We start from the raw sequence: 19,528 nt of genomic DNA on the forward strand, positions 1-19,528 counted from the left end.
AGAGTTATCACTGGGGCTCTGTGAAGGCCCTGTGAATCCATAGCACCTGGCAACTTTTTTTTTCTTTCCTGATAGGACAGAGAAAAATTTACAGGGAAGGGGAAATAGAGAGGGAGAGAGAAAGATAGACACCTGAAGACTGACTTGCACACTCATGAAGTGTTTTTCCTTCAGGTGGTGAGTGGGGCTCGAACCAGGATCCTTGTACATGGTGATGTGTACATTTAACCCAGTGCACCACCACTGGGACCCAAGGGAGGCTTTCTAAGTGAGCTCTGGGGTCTTTTGACTTTTGCTTCTCAAACATATTGAGGTACTTTTTACAGCTATTTCTGAACAGACATGTCTGTCACATTTGCACCCTGCTGAAACACATCTTCAGAAAACAAAAGAACCATGTGTCTCGACCCATAGATGTGGCTTGCACAGTCCTGAATGTTAAGAGGGTGGTGGCCACATGATCAGCAGTGGTCAGCTGAGGATAGTTGCTCCTGTGACTGTTTGGAGAGCACCCTAGCAACTGACTGGCGTGGATGTTGTATGTACTTGGGAATGTGGAGGGACTTCCAAATTTCAGTGGTGGCTGGATTCACAGTCCCCTTCTTGTTGAGAGGACTAAGCCTGCCCAGGTCAGTGTGCAGGACAAAGGTTACAAAGAATCCCAGAAATTGCTAGCGACTACATAGAAGAGGGCTGAACCTCCAGACCAGGGCTCTGTGTATTGTCCCACATAGCCTTAGTTGAAAAGGGGACAGGATCTGAATGACCTTGAGGATTACTCAAATAAAGCGTTGTGAAACACCTACAGAACACAAAACAAATATTTCAGTATTGTTGCTAAGACTTATATCAGGTCACAAAGGTAGCACCGCCACTTCAAGATGGTAGAATGTTACAGGAAAGGCTGTTTTGATGCTGCTTCCTAAGTACTGGAGACAGTTTCTTGAAAGAAGTTCTTTATTTTGTGCTGCATATAATAGAAATACTTCCCTCAGGTCTACTAGAAAGCAGAGCAGAGCACTAAGAAAACTATGACAAGGGCAGGATGTCCTTGGACCACACAACAGCACCTGGGGTCATGCTGGATTCTTACTTCAATGTAAGTTTCCACTCCTTGATTGCAAAAACAAATATTATCCTTGGAACTTTCAAGTGAAACAAGCTATTCTAGCCAGAACGATAGCATTTTTCCTACTGTACTGTGTGTCAGGACTTTAATTTAGCATCAAGTGTACGTTTGTTCTTCCCCACAAGTAAATTGGGTAAGTGGCAAAGGAACAGTAGAGAAGAAAGCACGGGGATCAAAACATAAAGAGTGTGGGGCAGAGGGGATAGCATAGTGATTATGCAAAGAGACTTTTTTTTTTTTTTTGCTTTCAGGGTTATTGCTGGGGCTCGGTGCCTGCACCACGAATCCATTGCTTCTGGAGGCTTTTCCCCCCCCCTTTTTGTTACCCTGGTTGTTTTATTATTGTTGTAGTTATTATTATTGTTGTTATTGTTAAGACAGAGAGAGATCAAGAGGGGAGGGAAAGACAGAGAGAAAGACACCTTTAGAACTGCTTCACCTCTTGTGAAGCTGAAGTTCTTCACTCTTCACTCCTGCAAGTGGGGAGCCAGGGGCTCAAATCTCAATCCTTGAGCCAGTCCTTGTGCTTTGCACCATGTGTGCTTAACCCACTGTGCTACCGCCCAACTCCATGCAAAGAGATTCTTAAGCTTGAGGTTCCAAAGTCCCAGGTTCATTGTCCCACACCACCATACACCAGATTAAACAGTGCTGGAGCCCCACCTCCCTAGAGCCCTGCCCCACTAGGGAAAGAGAGAGACAGGCTGGGAGTATGGATCAACCTGCTAACACCCATGTTCATCAGGGAAGCAATTACAGAAGCCAGACCTTCCACTTTCTGCACCTCATAATGACCCTGGGTTCATACTCCCAGAGAGATACAGGGTAGAAATCTATCAGGGGAGGGGACAGGACACGGAGTTCTGGTGGTGGGAACCGTGTGGAATTGAACCCCTCTTATCCTATGGTCTTGCCAATACTTTCATTATATACGTAAATATAAAAAAAGATAAAATAAATAAACTAAAAAATAATGAAGGTTTTCTATCAGGTGATCAAGGATTTTAGAACATTTTACTAGCTGCTAGAAGAGGAGGAAAGTCATGAGTGATACCAGACAGATTATCTAATTACAAGATACATGGAGACTTTGATGAAAAATTAATATCTCTGAGGCTCTAAAGTCCTAGGTTCAATCCCCTGCACCACCATAAACCAGAGCTGAACAGTTCTCTGGTAAAAATAAATAAATATATAAAGAAAGAGAGAAAATTATTGTCAAACATTAATTGGACACTTATGTTCTCCCATGGATTTAGATAGAGCTGACTATTTTTTTTTTCAAGTTATGACTGAAATTACCAATAGTTGTCCTTTACCTCCTAACCTACTTCATTAAGCATAATATCCCCCAGTCCCATCTATTTTGTCCCAAAGGACACAATATTGTCTTTTTTGATTGCTGAGTAAGTACTCCTTTAACTCTATACATGCCCTATAACTTCTTTATCTAGTTATTTGTTAATGGGAATTTCAGTTGCTTCTACATTTTTTGCTGTTGTGAATAATGCAGCTATGAAAATGGGGGTGCATAATAGCCTTTTGGATTATTGTTTTCATGTCTTTTGGATAAATGCCTAGGAGTGGAATTGCTGGATCATATGGCATTTCCATTTGTGTTTGTTTAAGGATTCTCCATAATGGCGGTACCAACTTGCATTCCCACCAGCAGTGTAATCGAGTTCCTCTTTCTTCACATCCTTGAAACATTTTTTTTTTTTTTTTGGTTCACTACCAAACTGTGTTGAGTTCTACTGTTTTGTATTATAAACTGAAGTCTGGGATTGTGATGATTTCATTCTTCTTTTTTCTCACAAGTGTTTTATCTATTCATGATTTTTTTATGGTTCCACATGAGGTTTTGTATAACTTGTTTAATTTTCTTGAAATAAGTCATTGGGATTTTGATAGGGATTGTTTTGAATCTATAGATTGCTTTTGGCAGGATTGCCATTTTAATGATATTTATTCTTTCAATTTCCAGTCTGTGAACAAAGAATTCTATCTATCTATCTATATATATATCTTAGTAATTTAATAATGATTAACAAGATTAAAAGATCACAGGGCACAATTCTCACCACCAGAGTTCTGTGTCCTATCACCTCTATTGGAAGCTTCTGATTCTTTATCCCTCTCTGGGAGTCTGGATCAAAATTCCCATTGGGGTGCAGAAGGTGGGAGGTCTGACTTCTGTAATTGCTTCTTTGCTGGACATGGGCACTGAGAGGTCAATTCACACCTCCAGCCTGTTTCTATCTTTTCCTAGTGGGATAGTGCTCTGGGGAGGTGGAGTTCCAGGGCATAATGGTTAGGCTGTCTTCCTGGAGAGGTCAGTATGGCATCATAGTAGCATCTGCAGTTTGGAGACTGAAAGGCAGTAAGATATTAAGGAAATTGTTCAATAAACAGGAACCCAAAGCTAGGAACAGAGTAAACGAAACCAGAGGGTCTTTGTGTGGGAAGAAGCTAGGAAGTCTATTTTAGATATATTCCATGTAGCCCTTGAGCCTGATAGCTAACATGCTAAATGTACTGTCTGGGAAGATGGTGTCTAAATGGATTCTTCCACTTTTCTGTGTCATCCTTTATTTCTTCTAAGAGTGTCCCACAGTTTTCATTGAAAGGGTCCATTATCTACTTTGTTAGATTTATTCCCAGATATTTTATATTTGGAGGTTCAACTGTAAATTTAATTGCTTCATACAACTCCACAGATTTGAGTACTGATTTTGTATCTTGCAACTTTACTACATTTGTTGGTAATTTCTTGCAGTTTTTTTTAATGCTCTCTATATATCATCTGCAAATAACTATAACTTAATTTCTTCCTTTCCAGTATTAATTCTTTTGATTTTTCTCTCTTGCCTGATTGCACTGGTGAGGACTTCTAGGACTGTTTTGAATAAGAGTGGTGAGAGTGGACATCCTTGTCTAGTTCCTGATTTTAGGGGGAAAGCTTTCAGTTTTTCCTGATAGAGTATGATGTTAGACACATATAGCATTTACTATGTTGAGAAGTTTTCCTTCTACTTCCAATTTCCTTTTTTTTTTCTTTTTTTTCTTTCTTTCTTCTCTCTCTCTCTCTTTGCATTCTTCTCCTTCTTTTTAATCAGAGCACTGCTCATCTCTGGCTCATAGTGTTACAGGTAGCTGAACCTAGGACTTTAGAGCCTCAGGTATGAAAGTCTCTTTGCATAACCATTATGTTAGCTACCTGTGCCCTCCACTTCCAATTTCTTGAAGGTCTTTATTATAAATGGATATTGGATCTTGTCTAGTGCTTTCTCTGCATCAATTGATATGACCATTCAGTTATTTTTCTTTTTATTGCTGTGGTATAATTATTGACTTTTGGATGTTGAACAATTGCTATTTTCCAGGTATGGATCCCACTTGGTCTTAGTGGATTATTCTTTTTAAAATATCATTTATTTATTATTGGATAGAGCCAGAAAGAAATTGAGAGGAGAGGGGGAAATAGAGATGGAAAAAGTCAGGGGTAGATAGCATAATAATTATGCACATACTCTCTCATGCCTGAAGCTTCAAAGTCCCAGGTTCAATCCCCTGCACCACAATAATCCAGAACTGAGCAGTGTTCTGGTTAAAAACAGAGGGAAGGAGACTATGAGACACCAGCAGCCTTGCTTCAACCCTCATGAAACTTTTCCCTCTGCAGGTGGGAACCAGGGGCTTGAACCTGTGTCCTTACACACTTTAGTGTGTGCATACTTAACCAGGTAAGCCACCATCTGACCCTAATTATTCCCCCCCTTTCTCTCTCTCTGAATTGTATCTGCTTAATAATATATTGAACAATTTGGGGCCAGATGGTGGCGCACCTGGTTAAGAGCAGACATTATAGTGTGCAAGGACCCAGTTCAAACCCTTGGTCCCCACCTGTAGAAGGAAAGCTTCAGGAGTAGTGAAGCAGGGCTGCAGCTGTCTTTCAGTCTCTCTGTCTCCCTTCCCCCTTTCAATTTCCGTCTGTCTCTATCCAATAATAACAATAAATTAAAAATAAATAAAATGATATATTTAACAATTTGATTATTTTTTCAAGGTTTTAAAAAATATTTATTTATTCCCATTTGTTGCCCTTGTTGTTTTATTGTTGTAGTTATTAATGTCATTGTTGTTGGATAGGACAGAGAGAAATGGAAAGAGAAGGGGAAGACAGAGAGGGGGAGGGAAAGACAGACATCTGCAGACCTGCTTCACCGCTGTGAAGTGACTCCCCTGCAGGTTGGGGTCTAGGGGCTCGAACCTGAATCCTTACGCCGGTCCTTGCGATTTGCTGTGCTACCACCTGACTCCCAACAAATCCTTCTACAAAAGGGCTTTATAGTTGGTCAGCTTACTGCAAACATATCTTAAAAAAAAAAAAAAACTTTCCACAATGTTGAAGCTATAATATAAATTTTAAATTATGGCACTAAAACTAAAAAGTACAATGAATAACACTTTATTTAAATAAAACAAAAACAGTATTTCACTGAGTGGTTACCCAACAGATTTTTGTTTTTCTTTCCATACCTTTATCCAGTGATACTATTGTATAGGCTAATTTCTCAACAAATGCTAATCTAAAAAAAATAATGAAAGCCATATTTTGCTCAGGAATACTACTGTGTACCTACCACATAGGTTGTTTTATAGCAAATACTATATAGATTGCCAACCTTCAGATGGCAAAATGTGAAGTTGTGAGTCCAGCTAGCTGTTTCTCATTTCCTTGGGGAATGTGGCTGTGTGTAATGTTGAGAGACTACCCTGTCACCACCACTCATTTACTTTCTCACAGGTGACTCCACTATAATATGCCCTTAAGATGCAAGACCTAGCAAAAACCCTCCCACAAATCCACTGGCTATGACAATGTTCTCTTTGATAAATTCTGTTGCCTCTTCAATTATGTTGCTGATTTCAGGTGTTGCTTTATTTGCTCGTATCTTAATCTGTCCTTTTTGCCTTCTTTACATCTTTTTCAACTCGGTTTCAGTCCATCTGCACATAGCCCCTGTGACTGGCAACCTGAAGGAGAAGGAAGCCACCTCCTACTGCAGTTGCTGCAAGTTTTCCGGCTTTCTGAAACAAAAAACCTGCACACCATGTCTGTCACTCCACATTACAATCTGAGTGGCTACAAAGTATTTGTATACCATGGGTAGGGAACTATGGCCAAACACTCCATTCCACCAGTGGTGTCCTCTTGCATATTCAGTTAAATCCTACGCTTCATAGGAGTCGTTATCACTTTTGTATTCTTGGCGAGGAGGATTCCTGGTCACCATGATACCTCTGGCGGCCTGTTCTGGAGGTGGTCTTCAACCGCCCTCCTCTCCCCACTATACTTAAAGAGCCGCTCTAGGCCTAGAGGAAATTTATGGTCTCTTTTTTTCCCTCCTTCTCCGAGCACAGTCCTGCCCCACCCCACTCCTCTCACACAGGCTCTTCTCTGATAATTCTCTTAATGTGTCGTTGGATTAGTTGAGATTTTGTTGATGACCTTGCATCAATGCTTATTAGGAATATAGGTCTATAGCTTTAATATATATATATATATATATATATATATATATATATATATTTTTTTTTTTTTTTTTTTTGCCTCCACGGTTATCACTAGGGCTTGGTGCCTGCACCAAGAATCCACTGCTCCTGGAGGCCATTTTTTTCCTTTTGTTGCCCTTGTTTATTGTTGTAGTTGTTGTTATTATTGTTGTTTTCATTGCTGTCAGGACAGAGAGAAACTGAGAGATGTGGGGAAGACAGAGAGGGAGAGAGAAAGATAGACACCTGCAGACCTGCTTCACCATTTGTGAAGTGGCTCAAACCAGCATCCTTATGCTGGTCCTTGAGCTTTGCCCCATGTGCACTTAACCTGCTTTGCTACTGCCTGGCTTCCCTGTCTCTCTCTCTCTCTCTCTCTCTCTCTCACACACACACACACACACACACACACACCCTATTGCACACAGGTCACTCAAGGGCCAAGCCAGTTGGGGCTGGGAAGATAGCATACTGTTTATGCATAAAAACTTCCATGCCTCAGGCACCAAAGGTCCCAGGTCCAAAGCTGAAATAAAAAAGTAGAATAAAACATAAAAACCTTCCCTCAAATAAGGCAAGACAGAATAAATCCAATTGAAATAGTTGTAATTAAAAAAATCTTATTAATAAAAAAAGGGGAGGATATGATTGCCTATTTGAATTTTGTTGAAAAAGTCCCTTTTGACAAGTATCTTTTTGCTGGAGGCCTAGTTGAATTATTTGGACATCATAAGGTCAAAGAATTTTGGTCCAAACTCCCAGATGGATAAAGAAGAGGGGAGCTTCCAGTGGAGGGGATGGGACACAGAACTCTGGTGGTGGGAACTGTATAGAACTGTACCCCTGTTATCTTACAGTTTTGCTATTCACTATTAAATCACAAATAACAACTTTAAAAATAATAACTTTTAAATTACAGCTATTTCAATTGGATTTATTTTGTCTTGCCTTATTTGGGGGAAGGTTTTTATGTTTTATTGTTTTTTTTTTCCTCCAGAATACATTTCAGCTTTGGACCTGGGACCTTTGGTGACTTGAGGCATTGAGCACATACATTACAATGAGCTAGGACCCTGGTTCAAGTCCCCAGTCCCCACCTGCAGGGGGAAAGCTTCACAAGTGAAGCAATGCTGCAGATGTCTCTATGTCTTTCTCCTTCTCTATCTCCCCTTCCCTCTAAATTTCTGGCTATCTCTAACCAATTAATAAAGATAATAAAAATAAATTTTAAAATATATATAAAGTTTTAAAGAAACTTTTTTTTTCTAGACATGAACTCTGGAGAACTAAATGAATGATATTATTATATAGATGTTCAAAACCTCATGGATGGAAGGAGAGCCCAGCCAAGGCTGGGTATCAGAGGTTAGGAAGAAGGGCAAGGACAAGGGTCCTGGTTGGAGTCAAAGTTGTGCTGTCCACAGCCACATGCATGCTCCTGAACCCACAGCTGGCCCCCACAGGAAAGCCAGCATCAGGGCAGACACACCTCTGAATGCAACTGAGAGTGGAGAGACTGTAGGAGAGAGACGGCTAAGTAGAAGAGACTAATCCCCCTGCACATGCTTCTATCCCTAGAGAAAGACAAGACACAGAGACAAATGGAAGTCAGAGTGGCAAAGTTATTCTGTGGCATGGAAGCAGAAAAGGCTTAAAAGAACATAGTTATAGCTATTTTATGCAATTGATTTTTGAAGATTTTTTTAAAAAAATGACACATACACAACAGGTATTGTGGTCATATATGGTGCTGGGGAACCTTGGCTCTCAGGTTAGCAAAGCACGTGCTCTACCTGGCTGGGCAACCTCCCTGGCAGAGCCCAAAGCCTTTAGTCAAAGTACATTTACTTAGCTGCAATGAAATCCACCTCATTCTTTTGATGAGAAGAGGGGCATCTTTCAGTCGAACGAAATGACAGTTGAAGGATCATTGGAATGCCCCCCACCCCAACACACACACACACAGAATTTCAGTGACCCAAAGCTTAGCTTTTACAAGTGTATAGTAGTGGCTATTCTGGAAAGGTGCTGACAGGCCTAATTAGTCTCTGATTGGGGAGTAGGAATGTCTTAATTAAGGGACCCTGAAGAAGGAAAGTCAAGAAATTGGCTGGCTGGATTATGTTAATTTGGGAAATAATTTGTTACAAAATCATCTTACCTCTGTCTCCTTTTCTCTTGCCCTCCTTCCTTCCCTTTCTCCCTCCCTCTCTCTCCCTCCCTCCCTCCCTCCCTCTCTCTCTCTCTCTCAAAGTCCTGTGTCATGAGGACTGTCTTATCCTCACGCCCATTCTTTATTCCAGCAGTAGTATTTGTATGAACACCCAGGAAGTGACCAGTTCTGTTTGACAAGTGTTTATGGAGTGTTTGTGGTGTCAGGGGAGGGTGCAAGACTGCAGCTGAGACAGAAAAGGAGGGAGGGAGGGAGGGAGGGAGGGAGGGAGGGAGGGAGGCACCTGATGGGGAAAGGGGTGGCTCAGTTTCAGGAGCTGAATGCTGGGTGGATGGAGGAGCCTGGGTGCAGCCTGGAGTTTATTGTTACTGCAGGAGTTTGAAACTGCCAAAGGAGGTGTGTTTTCTTTTTCTTTTTTCTTGTATAGTACAGTAAATCTTTTTTTTTCTTTTATTTAAGAAAGGATTAATTAACAAAACCATAGGGTAGGAGGGGTACAACTCCACACAATTCCCACCACCCAATCTCCATATCCCACCCCCTCCCCTGATAGCTTTCCCACTCTCTATCCCTCTGGGAGCATGGACCCAGGGCCATTGTGGGTTGTAGAAGGTAGAAGGTCTGGCTTCTATAATTGCTTCCCCACTGAACATGGGCGTTGACTGGTCGGTCCATACTCCCAGTCTGCCTCTCCCTTTCCCTAGTAGGGTGGGTCTCTAGGGAAGCGGAGCTCCTGAACACATTGGTGGGGTCTTCAGTCCAGGGAAGCCTGGCCGGAATCATGATGACATCTGGAATCTGGTGACTGAAAAGAGAGTTAACATACAAAGCCAAACAAAGTGTAGAGCAATCATGGACCCAAAACTTGGAAAAGTGGAGAGGAAGTGTTAGGGGGATACTCACTGCATACTCTAGTGTACTTCTGCTTTCAGGTATATATTTTGCAGTAGTTTATGGATACGTGTGAACATATGCTCTCTCTCACAGAACCTGGTCTATCTCTAGGTTTTGGGACTTTGCTAGAAAGTGAACCACCTGGGATGGAATTAGAGAATACTATGAAAGGAAAGAACTCACCCGAGTAATGATGCTGAAAGGTTGTCATTCCACATGTGAAGTCTCTGGACACAGTCTGAAGTGAAGCATGTTGAGGTGGCAAGCGTTGCGTTGATTATGTTGTGATCAGCAGATGCAATATTATTTGATATGGATTGGGAGAGGTATACGGGAAAGTGGGCCCTATCCAAGTGTTCCAGGACTGGGGGAAGTAGAGGCTCTATAGTGGAGATGTGAGGTTCCTGCTGTCTTAGGGTTCAAAAAGACAATCGATAGTTAATGTTATCATCACATTATTTGGTAATTGGGTTAACTTTGAAAAGTCCTTTTGTTAAGGTTTGCTGTACAGTACCCAGTATCTTGTATATAGCTGTGCTACTGGTTGCTTCTGATCTACTTGGTCTAGGCTTTTGAGAGAGTCTGCATATCAATTACACATCTTATATATTTAAAAGATTCACTCTGTGTTTTAAAAAACATCAAGGCATACAATTAATTTTCCCCTCTCATATTTATTAACTAGTGATTTATATGACTACATTTTACTAGGAGTGTACATAAACACCATTCCCACCACCAAAAGACTGTGACCCATCCCTCCCACCCACTCCACCCTCCACTGGCCCAGGAAGCTTCATGTCTACCCCTCACCACAGGGCTTTTACTTTGGTGCCCTACTTACAATTTGGTCAGGTCCTACTTTTAGTTTCCCTTCCAGATCTTCTTACTTACTCAATTTCTGTTGATGAGTGGGATTATCCCATACTCATTTTTATCTTTCTGACTAGCTCACTTTACATAATTCCTTCTAGCTCTGCCCAAGAGGGGTCAGAGAAGGTGGGTTCATTGTTCTTGATAGCTGCATAGTATTCCATTGTGTATATATACCACAGCTTTCTCAGCCACTCATCTATTGTGGGGCACCTGGGTTGCTTCCAGGTTTTAGCTATTATGAATTGTGCTGCTATGAACATAGGAGTACACATCTCTTTTTGGTTGGGTGTTATGGAGTTATTGAGGATCCTTCCTAGCAGACTGAATCCACATGGATCCCAGTCACTTTCAAAGCCATTAACTGGCTAAGGAAGAAGGGCAAATGCTAGAAGAAGAAGAAGCCAGCCACTGTTGTGACTAACTTGCTCTTATTCCAAAGACTGTTTTCAAGGCACAAAGCATCACACCTCCTCCCACCTCAGATTTGTCTTGACCAGTTAGGGACCTTGCTCTACTAGCTTGGACTTCCTGCTTGCCTGCCAGCTTACTTGCCACTGAGTGTGGCTTCTCTCCCCACCTTGATGGAGGACCCAGCCCTTGGAGGGTTTGGTCTCATGACTGTGGAGGTCATTTAGAGTAAAAAGGTTTCTCTGTGACTCTTTCCTTCTTCCATATTTCTCTTTCTTTCTCTCCTCCTTTCTTTCTCCCTTCTTTCCTTTTCTTTTTTTCTGATCCTTCATCCATTCTCTTCTGCCTTCCTTGCTACCTTCTTTCTCTAGGCATCAAACCCAGGACATAAACATGTGAAGCATGGATTCTACCCAGACCTACCTCTCAGCCCCATGGATTCCTGCTTTTAGTAGAGGCATTCTACAATAGGGGTGTAAGAGCATTGTCTTGAACCAAAGTCTTTTATTTCTTAGTGATTTTACTATTGATTATAATTATAATGGCTATTTAACACACCATTCCCACCACCAGAGTTCGGGATCCCCAGTCCCTCCATTGTAAGCTATAGCAGTTATCCCAAGGTTGCAGACATGAGCTATTATTTCTACAACTATCTGTTTATATTTGGCCTTTTATCCCTTTATTGTCATTATTTTTTTTCATTTTGCTCTCTCTTTTTCAATTCCTTCCAATAAAACCCCCTCTAGGTCCTCCTCTGCCATCATGCTCCAGAACCTGAACTCTCCTGACTCCCACCCCAGAGACTTTTACTTTGGTGCAGTGCACCATGGCCTATTTTTTTAAAAATTTATTTTCTCTTTTGTTGCCCTTGTTGTTTTAGTGTTGTAGTTATTATTGTTGTTGTCATTGTTAGATAGGACAGAGAGAAATGGAGAGAGGAGGGGAAGACAGAGAGAGAGGGGGAGAGAAAGATAGATACCTGAAGACCTACTTCACTGCCCGTGAAATGACTCCCCTGCAGGTGGGGTGCCGGGGGCTCAAACCGGGTTCCTTATACTGGTTTCTTATATCCTTATATCCTTGAGCTTGGCGCCACATGCGCTTAACCCGCTGCTCTACCGCTGACTCCCAGCCTATTTTTTTCTTAAAATCTTTTAATTTTATTTATTTATTATGGGATAGAGACAGAGAGAAACATTGAAAGGGGAGGGGGAAGATAGAGAGGGAAAGATGCAGAGAGACACCTGCTTCCCTGCTTCACCACTAGTGAAGCTTTTACCCTATAGGTGGGGCTTGAACTTGGGTCTTTGGACACTGTAATGTATGCACCACCGCCTGTCCCCCTAGCCTTTTTTTTTTTTAAGGTCCCATCTTTTCTTCCTTTCTAAGTCACATATACACTTACTATTACATGCAAATATTATTAATCCTCTTTCTTCAGGTCCTGTTGAAGTTCAGAGCCCTCTGGTCATCTTCCCCTTATCTTTTCTGCCCCATTGGGAATATGGATCAAAACTATTTTGGGGTGCAGAAGGTGGGATTCTGGCTTCTGTATTTCTTTCTCCACTGACATGGGTGTTGGCAGGTCAATCCATACTCCCAACCTGTTTCTATTTTTCCCTACTCGGGTAGGACTCTGGAGCAGTGAGGTTCTAAGATACAGTGGTAAAGTCATCTGCCCAGGGAAGTCAGTATAGAATCATGGTAAGATCTGCAACTTGGTGGCTGAAAAATGAGCCAAATTCTTATCACTTTGATTTCAGTGGATGGTTGTGGCAGAAAAACAAATCTCATACACTTGTCCCTCTGGCAGGTTTGATAGTTGAGCCCAGATAGAAGAGTGGTATTGCAGAATAAATTATTTCCCACTTTATTATAAGTTATTTCCCACTTTATTATTATTTTATTTTCAAAAATAGTTTAACAAGAGATACAGAGAGTAAGATACACATACCCAAAGAGATAGGGACAGAGAGACCAAAGCATTGCTCAGCTCTGATTTATTATTATTATTATTATTACTATTATAGATTGAACTGGGGACCTGAGAGCCTCAGCCATGATTTTTTTTTGCATAGCTGTTTCAGTTTCTCTTACTCTATGAGTCTTGTAACTGGCATGTTGTTTGTGAGGATGCTGAGGATATTCTGTGGATGTGTTAGAAGTGTAGTAGTCCTTTGTGGGACAGGAGACTTTTAAGTCAAGGTAATTCCTGCACTAGCCAATGTGAATTACTTCTTGTGTGAGTGTGGACTGTAGCTCCAGAGTTCCTATAAGGATTCTCACTACAGAAGAGTAACAACTAAGATTATGGTATGGTGGTCTCAATTTTCTTCCTGTTAGATAATCTCACTAAATTGGTACCCTGGGTTGGTAGCCCATGCTTGCCTTCTGGAATATTTAGTGTAACTTCTGAAGGTCTCCTGATGGGTATAGGTAAGTTATATTCTATAAGAAAAGAAGAAAATACCATCTCCCGGGTGTGGGGTCAAAGGAACCCTCCTGCACTGCTGGTGGGAATGTCAATTGGTCCAACCTCTGTGGAGAACAGTCTGGAGAACTCTCAGAAGGCTAGAAATGGACCTACCCTATGATCCTGTGATTCCCCTCCTGGGGATATATCCTAAGGAACCCAACACATCCATCCAAAAAGATCTGTGTACACATATGTTCTTGGCAGCACAATTTGTAATAGCCAAAACCTGGAAGCAACCCAGGTGTCCAACAACAGATGAGTGGATGAGCAAGTTGTGGTTTATATACACAATGGAATACTACTCAGCTGTAAAAAATGGTGACTTCAGCATTTTCAGCCGATCTTGGATGTACCTTGAAAAAATCATGTTGCGTGAAATAAGTCAGAAACAGAAGGATGAATACGGGATGATCTCACTCTCAGGCCGAAGTTGAAAAACAAGATTAGAAAAGAAAACACAAGTCGAACCTGAAATTGGAGTATTACACCAAAGTAAAAGACTCTAGGGTGGGTGGGTGGGTGGGGAGAATATAGGTCCATGAAAGATGATGAATGACATAGTGGGGGTTGTATTGTTAAATGGGAATCTGGGGAATGTTATGCATGTACGAACTATTGTATTTACTGTTGAATATAAAGCATTAATTCCCCAATAAAGAAATAAATTATTTAAAAAAAAAGGAAATACAAAAAAAAAAAAAAGAAAAAAAAGAAAATACCATCTCCCATATCAGATGCTACCATGATGCCAACCAGACTTCCCTGGGAAGATGACCCCACTAGTGTGTCCTGGAGCCAAGGCTACCCAGTGCCGTGACCCACTAGGAAAAGAGACAAAGGAGTATGGATAGACCTGCCAACACCCATGTTCAGCGAGAAGGCAATTACAGAAGCCAAACCTCCCACCTTCTGGATCTCAGAATGATCCTGGGTCCATACTCACAGAGGGATAAAGAATAGGAAAGCTTAGGGGGATAGGATACAGCATTCTGGTGGTAGAAATTATGTGGAAATATATCCCTCTTACCCTATGGTTTTTTCAATATTTCCATTTTATAAATAAAAATTTATGCAGAGGAAAAATTTTAAAAAGACGGAACCCTGCCTGTGTGAAGCTGCTGTGATGCAATACAGATATTGGCCACCAGAGGGTGGTCTTGCCCAAGAGAATGTTGGGCTGTCCATCCCGCAGGCTTTGCTCTGCCCACATTATTTCTCATCTGAGGTTCTTTCCTGTAGGAAGAATTTGGTTTCAGTAGGCTATGAACTTCACAATGTAATTCAGGGACCTGTAGCCTTCACTGCTGGGTCAGAGAGCTGAGCTTTGTGGGGAGATACCCAGTTCTCTCCAAGGCATGCCAGATTGTGCTTGTGGAAAGTGGAGAACAATTACACAAGGAAGCTGACCTGATGATATTTACAGCTGGAAGGACCATATCTGGGAAGACGGTGAAATGGTAGAACTTGTACACGTAGAGTCACAGGCTTGACCCCCACCAATGCATATGCCTGACTGAGGCTCTAGTTCTTTTTCTCATTCTCTTTGTGAAAAATAAATACATCTTTAATTTTTTTTCCCTTTTGTTGTCTTTGTTTATTATCATTGTTGTTGTTGCTGTCGTTGTTGTTGGATAGGACAGAGAGGAATGTAGAGAGGAGGGGAAGACAGAGAGGGGAGAGAAAGATAGATACCTGCAGACCTGCTTCACTACCTGTGAAGCGACCCCCTGCAGGTGGGGATCCTGGGGCTCAAACTGGGATTCTGATACAGGTCCTTGTCCTTTCCACCATGTGTGCTTAACCCTTGGTACTACCACTTTGAATCCCAAATACATCTTTTAAAATGAGATGGGAGAACCACGTCTTGCTCTCAGTTCACAGGATATATCTCCACAAGCTGCAGTGCTCTCTCCCCAGGGGGAGTCTTGATCAGCTTCTAGATGCTTGGTGGCAGATCTTTGTAACAGTGGCTTATTGGAGATTCTTGATTACGCCTGATTTTTGTTGTTGTTGTTGTTTATTTCTGCCCAGGTAGAAATCGCAGCCTGCCCTTTCTCTTTCCCTCACAGGTTCATTTATGATCATGCCCTTCCTTGCTTCTGGCTGCCCTCACTCATCAGAGTCATCAAAGTAGGAAGTAAGAACACATTCTCCTCCAGGAGAGAGGAACTGATACTGAGCAGAATGCTGCTGTCTCGGGTGTGCCTGCACCATAACAGCAAGCAAGGTCTTAGGCCAAAGGATGGGCATTTTTAGGAGTTAGTGACACTCCAGTACCCCTGCATGTGAGTGTGCTTTTAATGTATGTGTGTGTTTCGGGGGGGGAGGGGAGTAGCTTCATCTTTCAAATTACAAAGTAACTGTAGAATTTGGAAATCTCTCCCTTGCTCCACATTTCACCCACCTTCTTAATACCCCCATTCTCTGAACCTTTTCATGAGCAGGATAATTGAGAGCAAGAGTCACAGCAATGCTCCTTCCTGTGTCCACTTGCTCCTTTTTTGCTTGACGTGGCCTTGGGGTCTGTTGGGAACAAAGTGGACTGCATCCAGTCCAATTTCACTTTCTGATTGTCCTTCAGGATGCAGTTTGGGTGGGCAGGTGGGTTTGGAGAACAGCAGATTGGTTACATATGTCCTGGTTCAATAGTCTCTTGAAGATTTTCTATAAGTTTTTTTTTTTTTTAACCCTGGAGGGTAATTGGGCTCAAAGAAAAACATTTCATCCATACCCCCAGGAAAAAAGTAAAGACATTGTCTTTAAGCAGCCACTGTCCTATGTCATTCTCCCAAGTGGACAATAGATCTGGCTCTCATTTTTGACCTAGTTTGGCCTATTTTCTCCAGTGGGTCCCACCATCTTCTTCTTCCTATTAGTGATTTACAAAATTACAAAATAATTGGGGGACAATCCCATCCCACACTATTCCCACCACCAGAACTCTGTGTCCCCACCCCCCACTGTTAACTCTAGTAGTTCTCTCAAGGTCACATATATACGTTGACTATTATTTCTATATCTGTCTGTGTATCTATCTATATTTTTCCCCATTTTTTTTTCTATGGCCCTGCCTTCTAGAAGCTTCCTTCCTGTCACACCTACACCTATTACTCCTTCAGAATGCCTTTCTTTTTTTCCTCTTCTGTCTCTGGGTCTTGATGTAGTTAGGTTTCAAAGCCCTATAGTCATCTCCCCCTAACATTTCTTCCCCTCTGGGTATGGACCAAATTTATTTTGGGGTGCAGAAGGTAGGAGGTCTGGCTTTTAAAATTGTTTCTTTGTTGTACATGGGCATTGGCAGATTGATCTATAGCCCCAGCCTGTTTCTGTCTTTCCTTAGTGGGGTAGGGCTCTGGATAGGCGAGGTTCCAGGACATATTGGTGAGGTCATCTGCCCATGGAGTTCAGGATGGAATCATAGTAGCAGCTGGGATGTGATGTCTTAAAGGCAGTAAGTTATAAGGCAGGAATTTTTTTTTTAATAAACAGGAGCCAGAAAGTAAGAATAGAGCAGATGAGAATAGGGATTTTAATTAATTAATTAGTTAATTATTAAATAATTTTTACCAGAGCACTGTTTAACTCTGGCTTATGGTGGTACAGGGGATTGAACCTGGTACTTTGGAGCCTCAAGCATGAGAGTCTCTACATAACCATTATGATATCTACCCCCTACCCTGAGAATAGGGATTTTATGGTGTTAAGAAGCTAAGATGCACGGGGCCCCTCTTGATACCCACCTGTGAGGGGGCCCTTCTTGGGACCCAGGAGCTGGCCACTGGCTTTACAACCCTCTGTTAGAATTACCAGTAATACCTGTGGCCAGAAGCCAGCTAGACTAGGACCTGGGCCTAAGACACCCATCAGTGGAATTTGAAAAAGAACAACCTGTGGCCAGAGGCCAAAAGGAGTCATCACTGAAGTGGCAGAGAGTTGGCCTAGCTAGCTAATGCTTCAAATATCCAATAACTATACAGGTCAAGAAGTAAAGAATGCCTGCATCCACCTAAGAGCCCTCCAGGCATTTGGGGTGTCTCGGCTGGCCTCCCTGCTCAAGAGGTACCTGACCTGAACTGGCATAAGGAAGGGCTTCCTGCAGAAGAGGACAGCTGAGCTGAGCCTTAAAGAGCAGCTGGGTGGCCTGGGGAAACTCGATGGAAGGTGAAGTGGTGCAGTGGTCCATCTCCTTTCTGTCTGTCTTTCTCCTCCCTCTTTCTCATGCTCTCTGTATTTCACTCTAAACTAAAGAATAGCACTGGAGAGATAGCATAATGGCTCTGCAAAATCTCATGCCTGAGGCTCCAATGGACCCAGGTTGAATCTCCCACACCACCAGAAGCCACAGCTGAGCAGTGCTCTGGTGAAATGGTGGAAGGAAGGAAGGAAGGAAGGAAAGAAGGAAGGAAGGAAGGAAGGAAGGAAGGAAGGAAGGAAGGAAGGAAAGAAGGAAGGAAGGAAGGAAAGAAGGAAGGGCTTGAGGGAGGAAGGACGAACTGGGTTGTCTACCTTTATTTGTCACAAATACCAAGGAACCAGAAGCCCCCAGTTTATCTGTCTGTAGACCAGTGACTCAAGATGTTCCTGATTCTTCAAGCAGGGGCATGGAGGAGGGGGATTTTTAATGAAGAGAGCTGCAATCTCTCATTGTGGTGCGGGGGATGGCACAGTGGATAAGCCACTGGACTCTCGAGTATGTGGTAAATTCAATCTCTGGCACCACATATGCCAGAGTGATGCTCTGGTTCTCTATTTGCAATCTCTCCTCCCCTGCCATCCCCTTCCTCCTCCTCTTCCTCTTCCTCCTCCTCTCCTCATACATAAATAAGAATAAATACTAAAATTAATAATGGTCCAGGAGATAAATTCTCAAGCATGAGGTCCTGATTTCTATCCCTGGCATCATGTGTACCTGAGTGATGCTTTGACCATCCATATTAATAAATAAATAAAATCTTTAAATAATAATAACAACAACAACAATAATAAAGAAGCTAAGATGTGGGAGCCAGGCAGTAGCACACCTGGTTAAGCACACAAAATACCATGAAGAAGGATATACACAAGGACCCAGGTTCGATCCCCCACTCTTCATCTGCAGGGGCATCAATTCACAATTGATGAGGCAGGGCTGCAGGTGTCTTTCTTTCTCACCTTCTTTATGTCCCCTCCCATCTCAATTTCTCTCTGTCCTATCAAATGAAAACAAGGAAAAAAAAAAAAAAGGCCACAAGAAGCAGTGGATTCATAGTGCTGGCATTAAGTGCCAGCAACTGAAGGCAAAGAAAAAAAAAAGAGAGAGGAAGAAGCTAAGATGTCTATATATTTAAGTATGTTCCTAGGGTCCCATGACTTTAGTTACTTTTGCTCGAGCTTGACAAGGGGGTGGAATAAAATATTGTCTGGGAAGATAAACTATGAGTTGAGAATAGAGAAATAGAGAGCTGAATTAGGGCAGAGAGATACTCTCAAACTTGAAGAAATTATATCAATACAACTCACTTTTTACCTCATCAATCTGACCCAGGGCCCATGTATATTCATATTTAGCACAGAAGCCTGTGTGACCTCTGAGTCCTTGTCAGTCTGAGCTCACTGTCCATGGTCACAGCTGGGGAGATTCTAGGTTGCACTCATTTCAGGACCAGTCTTCCTTGAGTGGCAGAGTAGGCTGACCCATCTCCGGTGTGGATCATGGGATAGTCCCTACCATTGCTACTTTAGGATGAGGGCAAGGTTCTGGAGAGGCCCTTGTAATGGCTTATGATGATATTCCTCACAGAAGTGGCCAATGATGCCCACCATCTTTTTTTTTTTTTTTTTTTTTTTTTTTAACAGATGCTTCCTTTGGGACTTAGCACACAGAATCTTTGTCATGGGACCAGTCACTTACCTGACCTGACTAGTGGTATCTCAACACGTTTTGGTGCAAGCTCTGGTTCATGGCATAATGGTTAGTGCAGTGGGTTAAGTGCACATGGCTCAAAGTGTAAGGACTGGCATGAGGATCCCAGTT

The 19,528-nt window shown here is 42.1% G+C and overlaps 1 pseudogene; it reads right to left on the minus strand.

Moving 5' to 3' along the window:
* Window positions 1-5,927: 5,927 nt before the first annotated feature.
* LOC103120974 (FUN14 domain-containing protein 1-like) lies at window positions 5,928-6,426 on the minus strand (annotated as a pseudogene).
* Window positions 6,427-19,528: the final 13,102 nt, after the last annotated feature.

Source organism: Erinaceus europaeus, chromosome 9, assembly GCF_950295315.1.
Source record: "Erinaceus europaeus chromosome 9, mEriEur2.1, whole genome shotgun sequence".
Classification (NCBI taxonomy): Eukaryota; Metazoa; Chordata; class Mammalia; order Eulipotyphla; family Erinaceidae; genus Erinaceus; species Erinaceus europaeus.